Here is an 18,006-nt window from a genome sequence, read left to right as displayed (position 1 = left end):
ATGAGACTAGTTTGATTTAAATGCGTGTGGCGGTGTTATTACCTGCAACAGACATGCAATCTATGGGCGCTGTGGCTTAGTTGGTTAAAGCGCCTGTCTAGTAAACAGGAGATCCTGAGTTCGAATCTCAGCAGAGCCTTTTCAAGCAATTCATTGAACACATTGGTAAAAAAGGTCTTAGTGGAGGGAACTCTCCTTTTCTCAAACGATGGGTTTAGAGAATTAGGAGTGTCGAGAGGTGAGGAGGATGCAATTGAGATATTCCAATTTCACGGAAAAAGGGAACTTTTTGAATGAATTAAAATGTACCAACTGTCTAAAGTTCAACTGCTTCTTCAGTTTACTCATTTCGAGCGCTAAATGAAAAGAGTTCAGCCAGCTTGTACACGTCTCTGTCAGAGCATGAGTAGGCTCTACAATCAATCTCTGGTAGCTTGCCATGATCGTATAGTGGTTAGTACTCTGCGTTGTGGCCCCAGCAACCCCGGTCCTCAATCCGGGTCATGGCACAGCACTATCATTTCAAAAGGGTTGTATTTTGAATGAGTTGAAACTTACTTTGTGAGCTAAGAAACTCAGCAACTCTTCCATTTGACAAAGTCCCCCATCTCATGGTAGGTTAATTACTTACATTAACTGATTCATCTGCTGTTTCTTAGGTTTTTACCATTTTGAAGCTCGAGACCCAAATGAGAAATGTAGTTTCCCCGAAACGACCAAAATTATGAAGAAATAGTGTATGATTCTGAATGTTTACTCATATCTCGCGATCCACCTATCACATGTTAATAACCGCTTTGGGTCCCAAACCATAGTTTAAGAATCCATGTCAGAGGTTCTTGAGTTTATTCATGTCGAGACCCAAATGAAAAATGTACTGTCCTCGAATGACCGAAGTTAAAAGAAAAAATAGTATGTGACTACAAATGTTTACTGATATCTCGCTGCCCACCTCACACATACTCAGGCCGACTTTGGGTCCCAAAACATAGCTTAAGAAACCCTGTTGCTAGACAATTGAAGGTGTTCATATCGATTCCAATATTATTAAATTACATCTGTTTTGTGACGTGATTTTGCAAGACAGAGATAAGGGTTAAATTAATTTTTCTGGTTTGATTTAAATACGTGTGTCGGTGTTCTTACCTTCAACAGACATGACATCTATAGGCGCTGTGGCTTAGTTGGTTAAAGCGCCTGTCTTGTAAACAGGAGATCCTGAGTTCAAATCTCAGCAGAGCCTTTTCAAGCAATTCATTGAACACATTGGAGGAAAAGGTCACAAAACATAGCTTAAGAAACGCTGTTGCTAGACAATTGAAGGTGTCCATATCGATTCCAATGTTACTAAATAACATATTTTTGCAAGACAGAGGTATGGGTTAAATGAATGAGACTAGTTTGATTTAAATGCGTGTGGCGGTGTTATTACCTGCAACAGACATGCATTCAAAAGGCGCTGTGGCTTAGTTGGTTAAAGCGCCTGTCTTGTAAACAGGAGATCCTGAGTTCAAATCTCAGCAGAGCCTTTTCAAGCAATTCATTGAACACATTGGTAAAAAAGGTCTTAGTGGAGGGAACTCTCCTTTTCTCAAACGATGGGTTTAGAGAATTAGGAGTGTCGAGAGGTGAGGAGGATGCAATTGAGATATTCCAATTTCACGGAAAAAGGGAACTTTTTGAATGAATTAAAATGTACCAACTGTCTAAAGTTCAACTGCTTCTTCAGTTTACTCATTTCGAGCGCTAAATGAAAAGAGTTCAGCCAGCTTGTACACGTCTCTGTCAGAGCATGAGTAGGCTCGACAATCAATCTCTGGTAGCTTGCCATGATCGTATAGTGGTTAGTACTCTGCGTTGTGGCCCCAGCAACCCCGGTCCTCAATCCGGGTCATGGCACAGCACTATCATTTCAAAAGGGTTGTATTTTGAATGAGTTGAAACTTACTTTGTGAGCTAAGAAACTCAGCAACTCTTCCATTTGACAAAGTCCCCCATCTCATGGTAGGTTAATTACTTACATTAACTGATTCATCTGCTGTTTCTTAGGTTTTTACCATTTTGAAGCTCGAGACCCAAATGAGAAATGTAGTTTCCCCGAAACGACCAAAATTATGAAGAAATAGTGTATGATTCTGAATGTTTACTCATATCTCGCGATCCACCTATCACATGTTAATAACCGCTTTGGGTCCCAAACCATAGTTTAAGAATCCATGTCAGAGGTTCTTGAGTTTATTCATGTCGAGACCCAAATGAAAAATGTACTGTCCTCGAATGACCGAAGTTAAAAGAAAAAATAGTATGTGACTACAAATGTTTACTGATATCTCGCTGCCCACCTCACACATACTCAGGCCGACTTTGGGTCCCAAAACATAGCTTAAGAAACCCTGTTGCTAGACAATTGAAGGTGTTCATATCGATTCCAATATTATTAAATTACATCTGTTTTGTGACGTGATTTTGCAAGACAGAGATAAGGGTTAAATTAATTTTTCTGGTTTGATTTAAATACGTGTGTCGGTGTTCTTACCTAAAACAGATGTGACGTCTATAGGCGCTGTGGCTTAGTTGGTTAAAGCGCCTGTCTTGTAAACAGGAGATCCTGAGTTCAAATCTCAGCAGAGCCTTTTCAAGCAATTCATTGAACACATTGGAGGAAAAGGTCACAAAACATAGCTTAAGAAACGCTGTTGCTAGACAATTGAAGGTGTCCATATCGATTCCAATGTTACTAAATAACATATTTTTGCAAGACAGAGGTATGGGTTAAATGAATGAGACTAGTTTGATTTAAATGCGTGTGGCGGTGTTATTACCTGCAACAGACATGCATTCAAAAGGCGCTGTGGCTTAGTTGGTTAAAGCGCCTGTCTTGTAAACAGGAGATCCTGAGTTCAAATCTCAGCAGAGCCTTTTCAAGCAATTCATTGAACACATTGGTAAAAAAGGTCTTAGTGGAGGGAACTCTCCTTTTCTCAAACGATGGGTTTAGAGAATTAGGAGTGTCGAGAGGTGAGGAGGATGCAATTGAGATATTCCAATTTCACGGAAAAAGGGAACTTTTTGAATGAATTAAAATGTACCAACTGTCTAAAGTTCAACTGCTTCTTCAGTTTACTCATTTCGAGCGCTAAATGAAAAGAGTTCAGCCAGCTTGTACACGTCTCTGTCAGAGCATGAGTAGGCTCTACAATCAATCTCTGGTAGCTTGCCATGATCGTATAGTGGTTAGTACTCTGCGTTGTGGCCCCAGCAACCCCGGTCCTCAATCCGGGTCATGGCACAGCACTATCATTTCAAAAGGGTTGTATTTTGAATGAGTTGAAACTTACTTTGTGAGCTAAGAAACTCAGCAACTCTTCCATTTGACAAAGTCCCCCATCTCATGGTAGGTTAATTACTTACATTAACTGATTCATCTGCTGTTTCTTAGGTTTTTACCATTTTGAAGCTCGAGACCCAAATGAGAAATGTAGTTTCCCCGAAACGACCAAAATTATGAAGAAATAGTGTATGATTCTGAATGTTTACTCATATCTCGCGATCCACCTATCACATGTTAATAACCGCTTTGGGTCCCAAACCATAGTTTAAGAATCCATGTCAGAGGTTCTTGAGTTTATTCATGTCGAGACCCAAATGAAAAATGTACTGTCCTCGAATGACCGAAGTTAAAAGAAAAAATAGTATGTGACTACAAATGTTTACTGATATCTCGCTGCCCACCTCACACATACTCAGGCCGACTTTGGGTCCCAAAACATAGCTTAAGAAACCCTGTTGCTAGACAATTGAAGGTGTTCATATCGATTCCAATATTATTAAATTACATCTGTTTTGTGACGTGATTTTGCAAGACAGAGATAAGGGTTAAATTAATTTTTCTGGTTTGATTTAAATACGTGTGTCGGTGTTCTTACCTAAAACAGATGTGACATCTATGGGCGCTGTGGCTTAGTTGGTTAAAGCGCCTGTCTTGTAAACAGGAGATCCTGAGTTCAAATCTCAGCAGAGCCTTTTCAAGCAATTCATTGAACAAATTGGAGGAAAAGATCACAAAACATAGCTTAAGAAACGCTGTTGCTAGACAATTGAAGGTGTCCATATCGATTCTAATGTTACTAAATAACATATTTTTTGTGACGTGATTTTTGCAAGACAGAGATATGGGTTAAATGAATGAGACTAGTTTGATTTAAATAACGTGTGGCGGTGTTATTACCTGCAACAGACATGACATCAATGGGCGCTGTGGCTTAGTTGGTTAAAGCGCCTGTCTAGTAAACAGGAGATCCTGAGTTCGAATCTCAGCAGAGCCTTTTCAAACAATTCAATGAACACATTGGTAAAAAAGGTCTTAGTGGAGGGAACTCTCCTTTTCTCAAACGATGGGTTTAGAGAATTAGGAGTGTCGAGAGGTGAGGAGGATGCAATTGAGATATTCCAATTTCACGGAAAAAGGGAACTTTTTGAATGAATTAAAATGTACCAACTGTCTAAAGTTCAACTGCTTCTTCAGTTTACTCATTTCGAGCGCTAAATGAAAAGAGTTCAGCCAGCTTGTACACGTCTCTGTCAGAGCATGAGTAGGCTCTACAATCAATCTCTGGTAGCTTGCCATGATCGTATAGTGGTTAGTACTCTGCGTTGTGGCCCCAGCAACCCCGGTCCTCAATCCGGGTCATGGCACAGCACTATCATTTCAAAAGGGTTGTATTTTGAATGAGTTGAAACTTACTTTGTGAGCTAAGAAACTCAGCAACTCTTCCATTTGACAAAGTCCCCCATCTCATGGTAGGTTAATTACTTACATTAACTGATTCATCTGCTGTTTCTTAGGTTTTTACCATTTTGAAGCTCGAGACCCAAATGAGAAATGTAGTTTCCCCGAAACGACCAAAATTATGAAGAAATAGTGTATGATTCTGAATGTTTACTCATATCTCGCGATCCACCTATCACATGTTAATAACCGCTTTGGGTCCCAAACCATAGTTTAAGAATCCATGTCAGAGGTTCTTGAGTTTATTCATGCTCGAGACCCAAATGAAAAATGTACTGTCCTCGAATGACCGAAGTTAAAAGAAAAAATAGTATGTGACTACAAATGTTTACTGATATCTCGCTGCCCACCTCACACATACTCAGGCCGACTTTGGGTCCCAAAACATAGCTTAAGAAACCCTGTTGCTAGACAATTGAAGGTGTTCATATCGATTCCAATATTATTAAATTACATCTGTTTTGTGACGTGATTTTGCAAGACAGAGATAAGGGTTAAATTAATTTTTCTGGTTTGATTTAAATACGTGTGTCGGTGTTCTTACCTTCAACAGATGTGACATCTATAGGCGCTGTGGCTTAGTTGGTTAAAGCGCCTGTCTTGTAAACAGGAGATCCTGAGTTCAAATCTCAGCAGAGCCTTTTCAAGCAATTCATTGAACACATTGGAGGAAAAGGTCACAAAACATAGCTTAAGAAACGCTGTTGCTAGACAATTGAAGGTGTCCATATCGATTCCAATGTTACTAAATAACATATTTTTGCAAGACAGAGATATGGGTTAAATGAATTTTTCTGGTTTGATTTAAATGCGTGTGGCGGTGTTATTACCTGCAACAGACATGACATCAACAGGCGCTGTGGCTTAGTTGGTTAAAGCGCCTGTCTTGTAAACAGGAGATCCTGAGTTCAAATCTCAGCAGAGCCTTTTCAAGCAATTCATTGAACACATTGGTAAAAAAGGTCTTAGTGGAGGGAACTCTCCTTTTCTCAAACGATGGGTTTAGAGAATTAGGAGTGTCGAGAGGTGAGGAGGATGCAATTGAGATATTCCAATTTCACGGAAAAAGGGAACTTTTTGAATGAATTAAAATGTACCAACTGTCTAAAGTTCAACTGCTTCTTCAGTTTACTCATTTCGAGCGCTAAATGAAAAGAGTTCAGCCAGCTTGTACACGTCTCTGTCAGAGCATGAGTAGGCTCTACAATCAATCTCTGGTAGCTTGCCATGATCGTATAGTGGTTAGTACTCTGCGTTGTGGCCCCAGCAACCCCGGTCCTCAATCCGGGTCATGGCACAGCACTATCATTTCAAAAGGGTTGTATTTTGAATGAGTTGAAACTTACTTTGTGAGCTAAGAAACTCAGCAACTCTTCCATTTGACAAAGTCCCCCATCTCATGGTAGGTTAATTACTTACATTAACTGATTCATCTGCTGTTTCTTAGGTTTTTACCATTTTGAAGCTCGAGACCCAAATGAGAAATGTAGTTTCCCCGAAACGACCAAAATTATGAAGAAATAGTGTATGATTCTGAATGTTTACTCATATCTCGCGATCCACCTATCACATGTTAATAACCGCTTTGGGTCCCAAACCATAGTTTAAGAATCCATGTCAGAGGTTCTTGAGTTTATTCATGTCGAGACCCAAATGAAAAATGTACTGTCCTCGAATGACCGAAGTTAAAAGAAAAAATAGTATGTGACTACAAATGTTTACTGATATCTCGCTGCCCACCTCACACATACTCAGGCCGACTTTGGGTCCCAAAACATAGCTTAAGAAACCCTGTTGCTAGACAATTGAAGGTGTTCATATCGATTCCAATATTATTAAATTACATCTGTTTTGTGACGTGATTTTGCAAGACAGAGATAAGGGTTAAATGAATTTTTCTGGTTTGATTTAAATACGTGTGTCGGTGTTCTTACCTAAAACAGATGTGACGTCTATAGGCGCTGTGGCTTAGTTGGTTAAAGCGCCTGTCTTGTAAACAGGAGATCCTGAGTTCAAATCTCAGCAGAGCCTTTTCAAGCAATTCATTGAACACATTGGAGGAAAAGGTCACAAAACATAGCTTAAGAAACCCTGTTGCTAGACAATTGAAGGTGTCCATATCGATTCCAATGATACTAAATACCATATTTTTTGTGACGTGATTTTTGCAAGACAGAGATATGGGTTAAATGAATGAGACTAGTTTGATTTAAATGCGTGTGGCGGTGTTATTACCTGCAACAGACATGCAATCTATGGGCGCTGTGGCTTAGTTGGTTAAAGCGCCTGTCTAGTAAACAGGAGATCCTGAGTTCGAATCTCAGCAGAGCCTTTTCAAACAATTCAATGAACACATTGGTAGAAAAGGTCTTAGTGGAGGGAACTCTCCTTTTCTCAAACGATGGGTTTAGAGAATTAGGAGTGTCGAGAGGTGAGGAGGATGCAATTGAGATATTCCAATTTCACGGAAAAAGGGAACTTTTTGAATGAATTAAAATGTACCAACTGTCTAAAGTTCAACTGCTTCTTCAGTTTACTCATTTCGAGCGCTAAATGAAAAGAGTTCAGCCAGCTTGTACACGTCTCTGTCAGAGCATGAGTAGGCTCTACAATCAATCTCTGGTAGCTTGCCATGATCGTATAGTGGTTAGTACTCTGCGTTGTGGCCCCAGCAACCCCGGTCCTCAATCCGGGTCATGGCACAGCACTATCATTTCAAAAGGGTTGTATTTTGAATGAGTTGAAACTTACTTTGTGAGCTAAGAAACTCAGCAACTCTTCCATTTGACAAAGTCCCCCATCTCATGGTAGGTTAATTACTTACATTAACTGATTCATCTGCTGTTTCTTAGGTTTTTACCATTTTGAAGCTCGAGACCCAAATGAGAAATGTAGTTTCCCCGAAACGACCAAAATTATGAAGAAATAGTGTATGATTCTGAATGTTTACTCATATCTCGCGATCCACCTATCACATGTTAATAACCGCTTTGGGTCCCAAACCATAGTTTAAGAATCCATGTCAGAGGTTCTTGAGTTTATTCATGTCGAGACCCAAATGAAAAATGTACTGTCCTCGAATGACCGAAGTTAAAAGAAAAAATAGTATGTGACTACAAATGTTTACTGATATCTCGCTGCCCACCTCACACATACTCAGGCCGACTTTGGGTCCCAAAACATAGCTTAAGAAACCCTGTTGCTAGACAATTGAAGGTGTTCATATCGATTCCAATATTATTAAATTACATCTGTTTTGTGACGTGATTTTGCAAGACAGAGATAAGGGTTAAATTAATTTTTCTGGTTTGATTTAAATACGTGTGTCGGTGTTCTTACCTAAAACAGATGTGACATCTATGGGCGCTGTGGCTTAGTTGGTTAAAGCGCCTGTCTTGTAAACAGGAGATCCTGAGTTCAAATCTCAGCAGAGCCTTTTCAAGCAATTCATTGAACACATTGGAGGAAAAGGTCACAAAACATAGCTTAAGAAATGCTGTTGCTAGACAATTGAAGGTGTCCATATCGATTCCAATGTTACTAAATAACATATTTTTGCAAGACAGAGGTATGGGTTAAATGAATGAGACTAGTTTGATTTAAATGCGTGTGGCGGTGTTATTACCTGCAACAGACATGCATTCAACAGGCTCTGTGGCTTAGTTGGTTAAAGCGCCTGTCTAGTAAACAGGAGATCCTGAGTTCAAATCTCAGCAGAGCCTTTTCAAGCAATTCATTGAACACATTGGTAAAAAAGGTCTTAGTGGAGGGAACTCTCCTTTTCTCAAACGATGGGTTTAGAGAATTAGGAGTGTCGAGAGGTGAGGAGGATGCAATTGAGATATTCCAATTTCACGGAAAAAGGGAACTTTTTGAATGAATTAAAATGTACCAACTGTCTAAAGTTCAACTGCTTCTTCAGTTTACTCATTTCGAGCGCTAAATGAAAAGAGTTCAGCCAGCTTGTACACGTCTCTGTCAGAGCATGAGTAGGCTCTACAATCAATCTCTGGTAGCTTGCCATGATCGTATAGTGGTTAGTACTCTGCGTTGTGGCCCCAGCAACCCCGGTCCTCAATCCGGGTCATGGCACAGCACTATCATTTCAAAAGGGTTGTATTTTGAATGAGTTGAAACTTACTTTGTGAGCTAAGAAACTCAGCAACTCTTCCATTTGACAAAGTCCCCCATCTCATGGTAGGTTAATTACTTACATTAACTGATTCATCTGCTGTTTCTTAGGTTTTTACCATTTTGAAGCTCGAGACCCAAATGAGAAATGTAGTTTCCCCGAAACGACCAAAATTATGAAGAAATAGTGTATGATTCTGAATGTTTACTCATATCTCGCGATCCACCTATCACATGTTAATAACCGCTTTGGGTCCCAAACCATAGTTTAAGAATCCATGTCAGAGGTTCTTGAGTTTATTCATGTCGAGACCCAAATGAAAAATGTACTGTCCTCGAATGACCGAAGTTAAAAGAAAAAATAGTATGTGACTACAAATGTTTACTGATATCTCGCTGCCCACCTCACACATACTCAGGCCGACTTTGGGTCCCAAAACATAGCTTAAGAAACCCTGTTGCTAGACAATTGAAGGTGTTCATATCGATTCCAATATTATTAAATTACATCTGTTTTGTGACGTGATTTTGCAAGACAGAGATAAGGGTTAAATTAATTTTTCTGGTTTGATTTAAATACGTGTGTCGGTGTTCTTACCTAAAACAGATGTGACATCTATAGGCGCTGTGGCTTAGTTGGTTAAAGCGCCTGTCTTGTAAACAGGAGATCCTGAGTTCAAATCTCAGCAGAGCCATTTCAAGCAATTCATTGAACAAATTGGAGGAAAAGGTCACAAAACATAGCTTAAGAAACCCTGTTGCTAGACAATTGAAGGTGTCCATATCGATTCCAATGATACTAAATAACATATTTTTTGTGACGTAATTTTTGCAAGACAGAGGTATGGGTTAAATGAATGAGACTAGTTTGATTTAAATGCGTGTGGCGGTGTTATTACCTGCAACAGACATGCATTCAACAGGCGCTGTGGCTTAGTTGGTTAAAGCGCCTGTCTAGTAAACAGGAGATCCTGAGTTCGAATCTCAGCAGAGCCTTTTCAAGCAATTCATTGAACACATTGGTAAAAAAGGTCTTAGTGGAGGGAACTCTCCTTTTCTCAAACGATGGGTTTAGAGAATTAGGAGTGTCGAGAGGTGAGGAGGATGCAATTGAGATATTCCAATTTCACGGAAAAAGGGAACTTTTTGAATGAATTAAAATGTACCAACTGTCTAAAGTTCAACTGCTTCTTCAGTTTACTCATTTCGAGCGCTAAATGAAAAGAGTTCAGCCAGCTTGTACACGTCTCTGTCAGAGCATGAGTAGGCTCGACAATCAATCTCTGGTAGCTTGCCATGATCGTATAGTGGTTAGTACTCTGCGTTGTGGCCCCAGCAACCCCGGTCCTCAATCCGGGTCATGGCACAGCACTATCATTTCAAAAGGGTTGTATTTTGAATGAGTTGAAACTTACTTTGTGAGCTAAGAAACTCAGCAACTCTTCCATTTGACAAAGTCCCCCATCTCATGGTAGGTTAATTACTTACATTAACTGATTCATCTGCTGTTTCTTAGGTTTTTACCATTTTGAAGCTCGAGACCCAAATGAGAAATGTAGTTTCCCCGAAACGACCAAAATTATGAAGAAATAGTGTATGATTCTGAATGTTTACTCATATCTCGCGATCCACCTATCACATGTTAATAACCGCTTTGGGTCCCAAACCATAGTTTAAGAATCCATGTCAGAGGTTCTTGAGTTTATTCATGTCGAGACCCAAATGAAAAATGTACTGTCCTCGAATGACCGAAGTTAAAAGAAAAAATAGTATGTGACTACAAATGTTTACTGATATCTCGCTGCCCACCTCACACATACTCAGGCCGACTTTGGGTCCCAAAACATAGCTTAAGAAACCCTGTTGCTAGACAATTGAAGGTGTTCATATCGATTCCAATATTATTAAATTACATCTGTTTTGTGACGTGATTTTGCAAGACAGAGATATGGGTTAAATTAATTTTTCTGGTTTGATTTAAATACGTGTGTCGGTGTTCTTACCTAAAACAGACATGACATCTATGGGCGCTGTGGCTTAGTTGGTTAAAGCGCCTGTCTTGTAAACAGGAGATCCTGAGTTCAAATCTCAGCAGAGCCATTTCAAGCAATTCATTGAACACATTGGAGGAAAAGGTCACAAAACATAGCTTAAGAAACCCTGTTGCTAGACAATTGAAGGTGTCCATATCGATTCCAATGTTACTAAATAACATATTTTTGCAAGACAGAGGTATGGGTTAAATGAATGAGACTAGTTTGATTTAAATGCGTGTGGCGGTGTTATTACCTGCAACAGACATGCATTCAACAGGCTCTGTGGCTTAGTTGGTTAAAGCGCCTGTCTTGTAAACAGGAGATCCTGAGTTCGAATCTCAGCAGAGCCTTTTCAAGCAATTCATTGAACACATTGGTAAAAAAGGTCTTAGTGGAGGGAACTCTCCTTTTCTCAAACGATGGGTTTAGAGAATTAGGAGTGTCGAGAGGTGAGGAGGATGCAATTGAGATATTCCAATTTCACGGAAAAAGGGAACTTTTTGAATGAATTAAAATGTACCAACTGTCTAAAGTTCAACTGCTTCTTCAGTTTACTCATTTCGAGCGCTAAATGAAAAGAGTTCAGCCAGCTTGTACACGTCTCTGTCAGAGCATGAGTAGGCTCTACAATCAATCTCTGGTAGCTTGCCATGATCGTATAGTGGTTAGTACTCTGCGTTGTGGCCCCAGCAACCCCGGTCCTCAATCCGGGTCATGGCACAGCACTATCATTTCAAAAGGGTTGTATTTTGAATGAGTTGAAACTTACTTTGTGAGCTAAGAAACTCAGCAACTCTTCCATTTGACAAAGTCCCCCATCTCATGGTAGGTTAATTACTTACATTAACTGATTCATCTGCTGTTTCTTAGGTTTTTACCATTTTGAAGCTCGAGACCCAAATGAGAAATGTAGTTTCCCCGAAACGACCAAAATTATGAAGAAATAGTGTATGATTCTGAATGTTTACTCATATCTCGCGATCCACCTATCACATGTTAATAACCGCTTTGGGTCCCAAACCATAGTTTAAGAATCCATGTCAGAGGTTCTTGAGTTTATTCATGTCGAGACCCAAATGAAAAATGTACTGTCCTCAAATGACCGAAGTTAAAAGAAAAAATAGTATGTGACTACAAATGTTTACTGATATCTCGCTGCCCACCTCACACATACTCAGGCCGACTTTGGGTCCCAAAACATAGCTTAAGAAACCCTGTTGCTAGACAATTGAAGGTGTTCATATCGATTCCAATATTATTAAATTACATCTGTTTTGTGACGTGATTTTGCAAGACAGAGATAAGGGTTAAATTAATTTTTCTGGTTTGATTTAAATACGTGTGTCGGTGTTCTTACCTAAAACAGATTTGACATCTATGGGCGCTGTGGCTTAGTTGGTTAAAGCGCCTGTCTTGTAAACAGGAGATCCTGAGTTCAAATCTCAGCAGAGCCTTTTCAAGCAATTCATTGAACAAATTGGAGGAAAAGGTCACAAAACATAGCTTAAGAAACGCTGTTGCTAGACAATTGAAGGTGTCCATATCGATTCCAATGATACTAAATAACATATTTTTTGTGACGTGATTTTTGCAAGACAGAGATATGGGTTAAATGAATGAGACTAGTTTGATTTAAATGCGTGTGGCGGTGTTATTACCTGCAACAGACATGCAATCTATGGGCGCTGTGGCTTAGTTGGTTAAAGCGCCTGTCTAGTAAACAGGAGATCCTGAGTTCGAATCTCAGCAGAGCCTTTTCAAGCAATTCATTGAACACATTGGTAAAAAAGGTCTTAGTGGAGGGAACTCTCCTTTTCTCAAACGATGGGTTTAGAGAATTAGGAGTGTCGAGAGGTGAGGAGGATGCAATTGAGATATTCCAATTTCACGGAAAAAGGGAACTTTTTGAATGAATTAAAATGTACCAACTGTCTAAAGTTCAACTGCTTCTTCAGTTTACTCATTTCGAGCGCTAAATGAAAAGAGTTCAGCCAGCTTGTACACGTCTCTGTCAGAGCATGAGTAGGCTCTACAATCAATCTCTGGTAGCTTGCCATGATCGTATAGTGGTTAGTACTCTGCGTTGTGGCCCCAGCAACCCCGGTCCTCAATCCGGGTCATGGCACAGCACTATCATTTCAAAAGGGTTGTATTTTGAATGAGTTGAAACTTACTTTGTGAGCTAAGAAACTCAGCAACTCTTCCATTTGACAAAGTCCCCCATCTCATGGTAGGTTAATTACTTACATTAACTGATTCATCTGCTGTTTCTTAGGTTTTTACCATTTTGAAGCTCGAGACCCAAATGAGAAATGTAGTTTCCCCGAAACGACCAAAATTATGAAGAAATAGTGTATGATTCTGAATGTTTACTCATATCTCGCGATCCACCTATCACATGTTAATAACCGCTTTGGGTCCCAAACCATAGTTTAAGAATCCATGTCAGAGGTTCTTGAGTTTATTCATGTCGAGACCCAAATGAAAAATGTACTGTCCTCAAATGACCGAAGTTAAAAGAAAAAATAGTATGTGACTACAAATGTTTACTGATATCTCGCTGCCCACCTCACACATACTCAGGCCGACTTTGGGTCCCAAAACATAGCTTAAGAAACCCTGTTGCTAGACAATTGAAGGTGTTCATATCGATTCCAATATTATTAAATTACATCTGTTTTGTGACGTGATTTTGCAAGACAGAGATAAGGGTTAAATTAATTTTTCTGGTTTGATTTAAATACGTGTGTCGGTGTTCTTACCTAAAACAGACATGACATCTATAGGCGCTGTGGCTTAGTTGGTTAAAGCGCCTGTCTTGTAAACAGGAGATCCTGAGTTCAAATCTCAGCAGAGCCTTTTCAAGCAATTCATTGAACAAATTGGAGGAAAAGATCACAAAACATAGCTTAAGAAACGCTGTTGCTAGACAATTGAAGGTGTCCATATCGATTCCAATGTTACTAAATAACATATTTTTGCAAGACAGAGGTATGGGTTAAATGAATGAGACTAGTTTGATTTAAATGCGTGTGGCGGTGTTATTACCTGCAACAGACATGACATCAACAGGCGCTGTGGCTTAGTTGGTTAAAGCGCCTGTCTAGTAAACAGGAGATCCTGAGTTCGAATCTCAGCAGAGCCTTTTCAAAGCAATTCATTGAACACATTGGTAAAAAAGGTCTTAGTGGAGGGAACTCTCCTTTTCTCAAACGATGGGTTTAGAGAATTAGGAGTGTCGAGAGGTGAGGAGGATGCAATTGAGATATTCCAATTTCACGGAAAAAGGGAACTTTTTGAATGAATTAAAATGTACCAACTGTCTAAAGTTCAACTGCTTCTTCAGTTTACTCATTTCGAGCGCTAAATGAAAAGAGTTCAGCCAGCTTGTACACGTCTCTGTCAGAGCATGAGTAGGCTCTACAATCAATCTCTGGTAGCTTGCCATGATCGTATAGTGGTTAGTACTCTGCGTTGTGGCCCCAGCAACCCCGGTCCTCAATCCGGGTCATGGCACAGCACTATCATTTCAAAAGGGTTGTATTTTGAATGAGTTGAAACTTACTTTGTGAGCTAAGAAACTCAGCAACTCTTCCATTTGACAAAGTCCCCCATCTCATGGTAGGTTAATTACTTACATTAACTGATTCATCTGCTGTTTCTTAGGTTTTTACCATTTTGAAGCTCGAGACCCAAATGAGAAATGTAGTTTCCCCGAAACGACCAAAATTATGAAGAAATAGTGTATGATTCTGAATGTTTACTCATATCTCGCGATCCACCTATCACATGTTAATAACCGCTTTGGGTCCCAAACCATAGTTTAAGAATCCATGTCAGAGGTTCTTGAGTTTATTCATGTCGAGACCCAAATGAAAAATGTACTGTCCTCGAATGACCGAAGTTAAAAGAAAAAATAGTATGTGACTACAAATGTTTACTGATATCTCGCTGCCCACCTCACACATACTCAGGCCGACTTTGGGTCCCAAAACATAGCTTAAGAAACCCTGTTGCTAGACAATTGAAGGTGTTCATATCGATTCCAATATTATTAAATTACATCTGTTTTGTGACGTGATTTTGCAAGACAGAGATAAGGGTTAAATTAATTTTTCTGGTTTGATTTAAATACGTGTGTCGGTGTTCTTACCTGCAACAGACATGACATCTATGGGCGCTGTGGCTTAGTTGGTTAAAGCGCCTGTCTTGTAAACAGGAGATCCTGAGTTCAAATCTCAGCAGAGCCATTTCAAGCAATTCATTGAACACATTGGAGGAAAAGGTCACAAAACATAGCTTAAGAAACCCTGTTGCTAGACAATTGAAGGTGTCCATATCGATTCCAATGTTACTAAATATCTGTTTTGTGACATATTTTTGCAAGACAGAGATATGGGTTAAATTAATTTTTCTGGTTTGATTTAAATAACGTGTGTCGGTGTTCTTACCTTCAACAGACATGACATCTATGGGCTCTGTGGCTTAGTTGGTTAAAGCGCCTGTCTAGTAAACAGGAGATCCTGAGTTCGAATCTCAGCAGAGCCTTTTCAAGCAATTCATTGAACACATTGGTAAAAAAGGTCTTAGTGGAGGGAACTCTCCTTTTCTCAAACGATGGGTTTAGAGAATTAGGAGTGTCGAGAGGTGAGGAGGATGCAATTGAGATATTCCAATTTCACGGAAAAAGGGAACTTTTTGAATGAATTAAAATGTACCAACTGTCTAAAGTTCAACTGCTTCTTCAGTTTACTCATTTCGAGCGCTAAATGAAAAGAGTTCAGCCAGCTTGTACACGTCTCTGTCAGAGCATGAGTAGGCTCTACAATCAATCTCTGGTAGCTTGCCATGATCGTATAGTGGTTAGTACTCTGCGTTGTGGCCCCAGCAACCCCGGTCCTCAATCCGGGTCATGGCACAGCACTATCATTTCAAAAGGGTTGTATTTTGAATGAGTTGAAACTTACTTTGTGAGCTAAGAAACTCAGCAACTCTTCCATTTGACAAAGTCCCCCATCTCATGGTAGGTTAATTACTTACATTAACTGATTCATCTGCTGTTTCTTAGGTTTTTACCATTTTGAAGCTCGAGACCCAAATGAGAAATGTAGTTTCCCCGAAACGACCAAAATTATGAAGAAATAGTGTATGATTCTGAATGTTTACTCATATCTCGCGATCCACCTATCACATGTTAATAACCGCTTTGGGTCCCAAACCATAGTTTAAGAATCCATGTCAGAGGTTCTTGAGTTTATTCATGTCGAGACCCAAATGAAAAATGTACTGTCCTCGAATGACCGAAGTTAAAAGAAAAAATAGTATGTGACTACAAATGTTTACTGATATCTCGCTGCCCACCTCACACATACTCAGGCCGACTTTGGGTCCCAAAACATAGCTTAAGAAACCCTGTTGCTAGACAATTGAAGGTGTTCATATCGATTCCAATATTATTAAATTACATCTGTTTTGTGACGTGATTTTGCAAGACAGAGATAAGGGTTAAATTAATTTTTCTGGTTTGATTTAAATACGTGTGTCGGTGTTCTTACCTAAAACAGATGTGACATCTATAGGCGCTGTGGCTTAGTTGGTTAAAGCGCCTGTCTTGTAAACAGGAGATCCTGAGTTCAAATCTCAGCAGAGCCATTTCAAGCAATTCATTGAACAAATTGGAGGAAAAGATCACAAAACATAGCTTAAGAAACGCTGTTGCTAGACAATTGAAGGTGTCCATATCGATTCCAATGTTACTAAATAACATATTTTTGCAAGACAGAGATATGGGTTAAATGAATGAGACTAGTTTGATTTAAATGCGTGTGGCGGTGTTATTACCTGCAACAGACATGCATTCAACAGGCTCTGTGGCTTAGTTGGTTAAAGCGCCTGTCTAGTAAACAGGAGATCCTGAGTTCGAATCTCAGCAGAGCCTTTTCAAGCAATTCATTGAACACATTGGTAAAAAAGGTCTTAGTGGAGGGAACTCTCCTTTTCTCAAACGATGGGTTTAGAGAATTAGGAGTGTCGAGAGGTGAGGAGGATGCAATTGAGATATTCCAATTTCACGGAAAAAGGGAACTTTTTGAATGAATTAAAATGTACCAACTGTCTAAAGTTCAACTGCTTCTTCAGTTTACTCATTTCGAGCGCTAAATGAAAAGAGTTCAGCCAGCTTGTACACGTCTCTGTCAGAGCATGAGTAGGCTCTACAATCAATCTCTGGTAGCTTGCCATGATCGTATAGTGGTTAGTACTCTGCGTTGTGGCCCCAGCAACCCCGGTCCTCAATCCGGGTCATGGCACAGCACTATCATTTCAAAAGGGTTGTATTTTGAATGAGTTGAAACTTACTTTGTGAGCTAAGAAACTCAGCAACTCTTCCATTTGACAAAGTCCCCCATCTCATGGTAGGTTAATTACTTACATTAACTGATTCATCTGCTGTTTCTTAGGTTTTTACCATTTTGAAGCTCGAGACCCAAATGAGAAATGTAGTTTCCCCGAAACGACCAAAATTATGAAGAAATAGTGTATGATTCTGAATGTTTACTCATATCTCGCGATCCACCTATCACATGTTAATAACCGCTTTGGGTCCCAAACCATAGTTTAAGAATCCATGTCAGAGGTTCTTGAGTTTATTCATGTCGAGACCCAAATGAAAAATGTACTGTCCTCGAATGACCGAAGTTAAAAGAAAAAATAGTATGTGACTACAAATGTTTACTGATATCTCGCTGCCCACCTCACACATACTCAGGCCGACTTTGGGTCCCAAAACATAGCTTAAGAAACCCTGTTGCTAGACAATTGAAGGTGTTCATATCGATTCCAATATTATTAAATTACATCTGTTTTGTGACGTGATTTTGCAAGACAGAGATATGGGTTAAATTAATTATTCTGGTTTGATTTAAATACGTGTGTCGGTGTTCTTACCTGCAACAGATGTGACATCTATAGGCGCTGTGGCTTAGTTGGTTAAAGCGCCTGTCTTGTAAACAGGAGATCCTGAGTTCAAATCTCAGCAGAGCCATTTCAAGC

General features: G+C 39.6%; 26 non-coding genes across 26 annotated transcripts; all 26 read left to right on the top strand.

Annotated features, from left to right (window-relative positions):
- The first annotated feature begins 65 nt into the window (after positions 1-65).
- On the top strand, positions 66-139 carry trnat-agu (transfer RNA threonine (anticodon AGU)). Its single transcript has one exon. It is a non-coding gene; the product is annotated as a tRNA-Thr (tRNA).
- A 1,030-nt stretch (positions 140-1,169) lies between these two features.
- On the top strand, positions 1,170-1,243 carry trnat-ugu (transfer RNA threonine (anticodon UGU)). Its single transcript has one exon. It is a non-coding gene; the product is annotated as a tRNA-Thr (tRNA).
- Positions 1,244-1,455: 212 nt separating this feature from the next.
- On the top strand, positions 1,456-1,529 carry trnat-ugu (transfer RNA threonine (anticodon UGU)). Its single transcript has one exon. It is a non-coding gene; the product is annotated as a tRNA-Thr (tRNA).
- A 1,030-nt stretch (positions 1,530-2,559) lies between these two features.
- On the top strand, positions 2,560-2,633 carry trnat-ugu (transfer RNA threonine (anticodon UGU)). Its single transcript has one exon. It is a non-coding gene; the product is annotated as a tRNA-Thr (tRNA).
- Positions 2,634-2,845: 212 nt separating this feature from the next.
- On the top strand, positions 2,846-2,919 carry trnat-ugu (transfer RNA threonine (anticodon UGU)). The gene has a single exon. It is a non-coding gene; the product is annotated as a tRNA-Thr (tRNA).
- Positions 2,920-3,949: 1,030 nt separating this feature from the next.
- On the top strand, positions 3,950-4,023 carry trnat-ugu (transfer RNA threonine (anticodon UGU)). Its single transcript has one exon. It is a non-coding gene; the product is annotated as a tRNA-Thr (tRNA).
- Positions 4,024-4,251: 228 nt separating this feature from the next.
- Positions 4,252-4,325, top strand: trnat-agu (transfer RNA threonine (anticodon AGU)). Its single transcript has one exon. It is a non-coding gene; the product is annotated as a tRNA-Thr (tRNA).
- A 1,031-nt stretch (positions 4,326-5,356) lies between these two features.
- On the top strand, positions 5,357-5,430 carry trnat-ugu (transfer RNA threonine (anticodon UGU)). Its single transcript has one exon. It is a non-coding gene; the product is annotated as a tRNA-Thr (tRNA).
- A 212-nt stretch (positions 5,431-5,642) lies between these two features.
- trnat-ugu (transfer RNA threonine (anticodon UGU)) lies at positions 5,643-5,716 on the top strand. Its single transcript has one exon. It is a non-coding gene; the product is annotated as a tRNA-Thr (tRNA).
- A 1,030-nt stretch (positions 5,717-6,746) lies between these two features.
- trnat-ugu (transfer RNA threonine (anticodon UGU)) lies at positions 6,747-6,820 on the top strand. The gene has a single exon. It is a non-coding gene; the product is annotated as a tRNA-Thr (tRNA).
- A 227-nt stretch (positions 6,821-7,047) lies between these two features.
- Positions 7,048-7,121, top strand: trnat-agu (transfer RNA threonine (anticodon AGU)). Its single transcript has one exon. It is a non-coding gene; the product is annotated as a tRNA-Thr (tRNA).
- A 1,030-nt stretch (positions 7,122-8,151) lies between these two features.
- trnat-ugu (transfer RNA threonine (anticodon UGU)) lies at positions 8,152-8,225 on the top strand. Its single transcript has one exon. It is a non-coding gene; the product is annotated as a tRNA-Thr (tRNA).
- Positions 8,226-8,437: 212 nt separating this feature from the next.
- On the top strand, positions 8,438-8,511 carry trnat-agu (transfer RNA threonine (anticodon AGU)). The gene has a single exon. It is a non-coding gene; the product is annotated as a tRNA-Thr (tRNA).
- A 1,030-nt stretch (positions 8,512-9,541) lies between these two features.
- trnat-ugu (transfer RNA threonine (anticodon UGU)) lies at positions 9,542-9,615 on the top strand. The gene has a single exon. It is a non-coding gene; the product is annotated as a tRNA-Thr (tRNA).
- A 227-nt stretch (positions 9,616-9,842) lies between these two features.
- On the top strand, positions 9,843-9,916 carry trnat-agu (transfer RNA threonine (anticodon AGU)). The gene has a single exon. It is a non-coding gene; the product is annotated as a tRNA-Thr (tRNA).
- A 1,030-nt stretch (positions 9,917-10,946) lies between these two features.
- trnat-ugu (transfer RNA threonine (anticodon UGU)) lies at positions 10,947-11,020 on the top strand. The gene has a single exon. It is a non-coding gene; the product is annotated as a tRNA-Thr (tRNA).
- Positions 11,021-11,232: 212 nt separating this feature from the next.
- Positions 11,233-11,306, top strand: trnat-ugu (transfer RNA threonine (anticodon UGU)). Its single transcript has one exon. It is a non-coding gene; the product is annotated as a tRNA-Thr (tRNA).
- Positions 11,307-12,336: 1,030 nt separating this feature from the next.
- Positions 12,337-12,410, top strand: trnat-ugu (transfer RNA threonine (anticodon UGU)). The gene has a single exon. It is a non-coding gene; the product is annotated as a tRNA-Thr (tRNA).
- A 227-nt stretch (positions 12,411-12,637) lies between these two features.
- trnat-agu (transfer RNA threonine (anticodon AGU)) lies at positions 12,638-12,711 on the top strand. The gene has a single exon. It is a non-coding gene; the product is annotated as a tRNA-Thr (tRNA).
- A 1,030-nt stretch (positions 12,712-13,741) lies between these two features.
- On the top strand, positions 13,742-13,815 carry trnat-ugu (transfer RNA threonine (anticodon UGU)). Its single transcript has one exon. It is a non-coding gene; the product is annotated as a tRNA-Thr (tRNA).
- A 212-nt stretch (positions 13,816-14,027) lies between these two features.
- Positions 14,028-14,101, top strand: trnat-agu (transfer RNA threonine (anticodon AGU)). Its single transcript has one exon. It is a non-coding gene; the product is annotated as a tRNA-Thr (tRNA).
- Positions 14,102-15,132: 1,031 nt separating this feature from the next.
- trnat-ugu (transfer RNA threonine (anticodon UGU)) lies at positions 15,133-15,206 on the top strand. The gene has a single exon. It is a non-coding gene; the product is annotated as a tRNA-Thr (tRNA).
- Positions 15,207-15,430: 224 nt separating this feature from the next.
- trnat-agu (transfer RNA threonine (anticodon AGU)) lies at positions 15,431-15,504 on the top strand. The gene has a single exon. It is a non-coding gene; the product is annotated as a tRNA-Thr (tRNA).
- A 1,030-nt stretch (positions 15,505-16,534) lies between these two features.
- trnat-ugu (transfer RNA threonine (anticodon UGU)) lies at positions 16,535-16,608 on the top strand. Its single transcript has one exon. It is a non-coding gene; the product is annotated as a tRNA-Thr (tRNA).
- Positions 16,609-16,820: 212 nt separating this feature from the next.
- On the top strand, positions 16,821-16,894 carry trnat-agu (transfer RNA threonine (anticodon AGU)). The gene has a single exon. It is a non-coding gene; the product is annotated as a tRNA-Thr (tRNA).
- A 1,030-nt stretch (positions 16,895-17,924) lies between these two features.
- Positions 17,925-17,998, top strand: trnat-ugu (transfer RNA threonine (anticodon UGU)). Its single transcript has one exon. It is a non-coding gene; the product is annotated as a tRNA-Thr (tRNA).
- Positions 17,999-18,006: the final 8 nt, after the last annotated feature.

This window comes from Salvelinus alpinus, chromosome 17 (assembly GCF_045679555.1).
Source record: "Salvelinus alpinus chromosome 17, SLU_Salpinus.1, whole genome shotgun sequence".
Lineage (NCBI taxonomy): Eukaryota > Metazoa > Chordata > Actinopteri > Salmoniformes > Salmonidae > Salvelinus > Salvelinus alpinus.
Note: the sequence above shows the minus strand (reverse complement) of the source record. Positions and strands in the feature narration are given on the sequence as shown.